General features: G+C 40.3%; 1 protein-coding gene across 4 annotated transcripts in view; it reads left to right on the top strand.

Annotated features, from left to right (window-relative positions):
• Positions 1–5,737, top strand: part of LOC108632528 (lachesin) — a 268,437-nt gene that overhangs the window by 220,630 nt on the left and 42,070 nt on the right. The gene's annotated exons all lie outside the window — the stretch shown is intronic.

Raw genomic sequence — 5,737 nt, 5'->3', positions numbered from 1 at the left:
TTTCAGACAGATGGATTAGGCTATCTTTTAAATTAAACGGCTCAAGTAATACTGATCATTGATATAAAGTGTCTGTCTTCATTTCTTTTAAAGAATATCAGTTTCACAAAACAGACTGTAATCGCATTTTTATATTATTTGATATATCGTTTGCTATAAAAACTATCTAAAAACCCACGGAAATCGCTATTGGCGACTGGCGTATCCTCAATTTCCATCGCATATCTTCTTCCAAAGTGGCGCTTAATGTATGCATATGACATAAAGAGCCGGAGAAATGGCCAGTCGCTATGCAAACGCGCGTACACGAGCTACACTACCATCCATAAGTATCCCAGAAAACCAGATAATCGTAATACTTATTGACCCGGACGAAATGCAAAAGTATTCATCGGAAGTCAATTCCAAGCACTTTAATGAAAATAATATGCTAAGTATTAGCTAATAATTTCGAGGAGATCGAGATTTGGCACGAAGAACCAGTGTTCGCCCGGATGTACTTATGAAGGGTAATGTACAGGCACGTGAACGAGGGAAAGGGTGATTTCTATATGTTCAGCCACTCCGGTATGGAGGATGAGAAGGAAAGGAGAGACCGTTCTCCATTAGTATGCATCGGTTTTTCGCATTAGCGACATTCAAATGAAACGGACGCTTAGCATAAAAGAGTCAGGGAGGAAAAAGGCCACTGTCGGCTGCCTCTCATGAAATCGATGAAACCTGTGACCGCGAGGATTGGTTTCGTTAACAAACCGCGGTTCGCTGGTCTGTCAAACATTTACCATGCATTCTGACCGGAATCAATAAACAAAAGAACAGCCTTTCACATAAACGGTTTAAACGATTCTTTTAATACTAATTTAATTCTTATTGTATGTATTAAAACGTGCTTAATAATATCGTGTTCGATATAGTCCTATTAAGAATTTTAACTCGTTTTAAGGTGAGATTAAAGTGTACTGGAAATTATCTCGTAAACCGTCTGACCATCCATTATCCCAATCTGAACAGCAATTCCTACAATTTCCCGTTACGAGAGTTAGCCTTTTCCGCTCGATTGAATGGCTAATAATTCTCGCGACCTAATTATCGCGACGTCCAGAGGCCTGCGGCGTGTAAAGGTCAATACGAAACTGATCAATATATCGGAAACAACAATAATTCATCCATCGAGCTGCTTGACATTGTTCGATCAAAAGCTTACTGTTTGAAACCTGCTAACAAAAAGCTTGGCAAAGTCATTGAAATCTGCACAAGGCAAGATGCCTTTCATTTTTCTTTTAAATGTCTTATTGAATGTTTTAGCAAGATGTCAGTTAGATTTTTAACAGTGTCAACAAGTTTTGTGAAAGGTAAATCCAGAGGTAGACAGAGTTGAATTGTATTCCAAAGTGGTCGTTCCGTTCGCGGTCATTGGGCGTAACGGCAATTTTGAATTATTACGTGATAGGAGGGACGAAACGGCGAAAGCCACCGTCGAATAATCGAATGCGTTATGCGTGAATAACGCACGCGTTTCAGAATCGTCGCTAATTTCGCGCCGGTAAAGCGCGACTAATAACTTTTATTGTCATTAATTACTATTAGCCACCGTCCGGCAACGATTTAGACTGAACGAACCTCTGGGAGCCGTTCCTATGATCGTCCGTGCGCGACTAATCATTTAGACATCTCCGACAAAACAGTAAATAATGAACAAGTACGGTTTTTCAGGGAAAGTAATCTGTCGGGGCGAAATAGGGAAAACGAAGTCGCCGGGGAAACGAGATATTTACAACAGAAGTTTAGTTTTCGTCCGCGTCGAGTGTGAATGCATGCACAAAAATAACTTGGCGAGAGATAATAAAAAAGAGAATGGGTGGTAAGAGGAGGGAGCGAGGGAGACCGGGGATAAAACGAGCGTAAATATAGAGTCGGTATACCAGAGGGAAATTCTCGGCGTGTTCCAGGGCGAAATTGCTTTCTAATTGGCGAGATTTTTTAAAAGTCACACAATAGCTCAGCCTGGAAGTGAGCAAAAGAGTTTTTGCCCCTGGTACGCTGGTATTACTTACTAATTGGTCGCTTTTGTGAAACAAGGTGGTTATAAAAGTATTATTCCTCCGACTCGCGATTACCCAGATTTACCTACCTGAATTATTTTAATTACTATGTTTTCAAATCCATGATTTTCATTTTGCTTAATGAATAAAATAGGGAAAAAAATATTGCAAAAGGACACGATTCCTGGTTGTTTTTCGACGCGAGTCTCTCTCTATCTAAGCTCGTCCCGTATCTCGAGATCGATCTGCTCGAAGCATTGAGTACAAAGAGATACGGAGACTCGAAAGGAATTCGAATTCATTCCGTCGAGGTAGCGGGAGTAAAATAACCTCGGGAGGGTCCCAAAAGGGATGCCCTACGAAAACGGATAAAGGTTTCTGCGAGGAACGAGGACGTACGTACGAACGAACAAACAGCGGGGCACGTACGACGGCGTGCAGGCAAACAGAAAGAAAAAGGGAACCGTGAAATGGATAGAAGCGGAGGGAAGAAACGGTGGCAAAAAGCGAGCCAAAGAAAGGGAAGGGTCGATGGACAGAGGGAGCCGAAATTAAGTGGTAGAAGTCGGAGATATGTCAGGCGAGTTTTATTAAGCGGAATAAAAAAGAGATTTGTAGTCGGGCCGAGGCGGGAGAGGGGCTGTTGTGGCCAAGGGTGAACCTGGTTTCGAGGCTCCCCTTCTCCGTTTGCGCGAGTGAGCTCCCGTTAGGGGTGGTTAGACGGAGTCTCGTACAGATATGAATTTATTATTAAGGATCGCCTAAGGGACGGAGTACCCCTGTTTCTTGATAAGCAACCACCCCATGCATCCTTGCCTGTTCCTTGCTCCTCTCAATCCCGACGTCTTACTTCCTCTGACGCGGCGCGATCCTTCTTTCTCCGTCCCTCGCTGGAAAAGCCCGAGCGTGGCTAATTTATTCCATAGTCGAGTCAAACTGCTATTTGCGAGGGCGGATGACGGGAGGGGAAACGTCCGTCGCGCTGCTGCGGGCTGTTGCAACGAACAAAACTTGGGGCCATTCAGCGGACAGCAACAATATCGTATTCATTCGGCTGTTTCACTTCTTCGTTCTTCTTTCCTACTCCTCCCCGCTCTGTCCCCTCGTATACATAATGCAACTTTTCCTCCTCTTTGGCATCAGACGCCAAGACGAGGATTTAATTGTCGGTCGTTAGCCGCTCCTATTACTACCCTCGGAAAAGAGTTTTCAATCATACAAATAATAATTCGTCTAAAAAATGAACTGCGGTTAGTAAAAAGCTTCTTGTAGAGTATCTAACATTTAAGAATCTCTGCTTAAAATTTAATATCTTTTATAATTTATGTAATTTATATAATTGTATAAAATTTTATTTTATACATATATACTACTATTTATTTTAATTTTATTTTATACATTTATACTACATATTATTGTATATATATACATACATAATATTGTTTTTACAGAAGCAATCCGTAAAATGTCGTCCTTTTCTTTGCAAGTATATTTAATTATGTTTTTCTAATTTAATGCATGTTTATAATTTGCGTAATTGTTGTTATGACATACGGAATGAGATACGAACAAGACAAAATCAAGATCTGTCGACTATCATCAAAGAGCGTTTCATTCGATACGCGCCGACAATGAAGTACGCGAACACTATAACACGCATCCGCGATGCATACTAGCTATTAATTACGCGCATTAATTATGCTAATTAGGATGCGTCATCGCGTATTACACCGATCTACATGCACAGCAGCTTAACCTCGTGGAAATTCCTTGACATCGCGATGAAAAATTGCTTGTTCTAGATTTCACTGAATATCTAAGTTGATCGGACTTTTCCTTCATTTATATTTATTGTCACATGCGTACGTAGTTTCAATTTGACAGAGATATGTAGATATCCTCTTCGAAGGAATTAATTTAGATTTTCACATCTTCTATTCTCGTTACCCAAAGTAATAAATTCGTAATTTAATCTTCGGGTTATGGGATATTTAGTAATAGGATCAAGTTCGGCATGTAAATATATATGAATATGGATGCGTTTATGGTTACAAATAACTATTAACTCCAACAAACAATTTCATTTTCCTATGCATCTGTGGAATTATTTCGTTATAGATCAATCGTACGATGCAATCTCATGATATTATGTTATTATAATAAACTATCGTTATGAAACAGTAATTTCTGCACAATTCATATAACTTTATCGGATAGAAAAAGACAAACACTGTAATATATTAATAAAAGTAACATTCGAATTATTAAATAAACGTCATCATCGATATACATATGTAGTTAAAAGTTAATTGGCAATATCAGTAATTTCGAATCTCTAGTGCCAAATATTGATTGCATCAAATATTGCTTGACTAATTTCGATATACAAATTATTATGAATATTTGAAATAACATCCGAATTTCCAACTAATTAATCATCAAATAACTAACGTATCTGATACGATGTTATTCAAATGCGTTTCCAGCGTCGATGCGAATGCAAATATTACGAAGTTCGTCGAACGATTTCTTAACTCTTCCTCGACTGGTTGCAGGTCTAATTTCATTCCCTGTCGTCGGTTATCTGTCTATCATAATTTCCACGTTAAACTACTTTCCGTGTAAACAAAGCGTCGACCGTCGGAAGTAGCCCGTTCGAGTTTTCATCTACCTGGCGAACTTCCTCTGCGCGTCTTTAAAATAATTTAATTAATCAACATCCAGCGGTGGAACAAATATTGTTTTTCTGAATAGTAAAAATAACTTCTCAGACAAATCTAATTATTTCTTTAATGAGAAGGGCTTTCGGAAATGTTGTACTCACTTTTGAGTCTCACTGTACGCGGAATGTTCGGGAGAATTTTCTAAGAAGCCTGTTTGCGGCTGTATCGCGCTAAAGAATTCATTAGCGAGATCCAGCGTACCGTGAATGAAAATCTCGGCGAAACTTCCGGTAAATTTTTAAACGTTCGATAACCGTTCGTGTTTTGCTTCAATTAATCGAAACCGAGCGCGCGTGTGCGAGCCGCGCTGAATAATTGATCGTTACGCATTAACCGCGAGCCGAACGACTTTCCACGCTTAAACAGGTTTTCCCCTTTCTCTGTTTTTGCTCCAACTTTTTTAGCTAGACAGCAGGTCGCTTTATAAGGTAAAAATTTACTGCATTCTTTTAAATCGCGCGTCAGTAATTTTCTTCTTAAACGAATGTGTTTAACGAATGTTCCTTCTTTTATCGCGTTCCTACGAATTCTTTGCAGTTGATTCATTTGAAATGCTTTCACGAGCCAGTACATTGGCGATGTCGCAGCATTGTAAACGTTTCGATTCATTACTCCCCGAGGGGCCACGCATCCGAAACTGGAACACTCGACCACGGGACTGGCGAGATTTTAGCTAAATTAAAAAGCCGTTTGCTATCCTTCACCATCGTCCTCTTTTTTATTTTCTTTCGCGGCGCGACTACACTCTAACCCCTTTGTGCTGGTCCCCGGGTGCGTCGCGGGGATGGTTCGAGAGATATTTCGCGTCTCTCTTCCGGAAGAAAGCAACAGTGACATTAAATTGCGGCGTCTTCTCTCGAGCGAGGATAAGAGGGAACTTTCCCGGGGACTTTCGCTGATATTGCTCGGCGCCGGGGTAATCGCGCGATTACTGAACAATTCAACAGCTTCCGCTACGGTTTCTTGCTTTTT

The sequence above is a fragment of the Ceratina calcarata genome, unplaced genomic scaffold (genome assembly GCF_001652005.2).
Source record: "Ceratina calcarata isolate Rehan_Ccalc_2016 unplaced genomic scaffold, ASM165200v1 scaffold16.2, whole genome shotgun sequence".
NCBI lineage: Eukaryota > Metazoa > Arthropoda > Insecta > Hymenoptera > Apidae > Ceratina > Ceratina calcarata.
The sequence above is the reverse complement of the archived record's forward strand: the minus strand, read 5'-3'. Positions and strand labels throughout refer to the sequence as shown.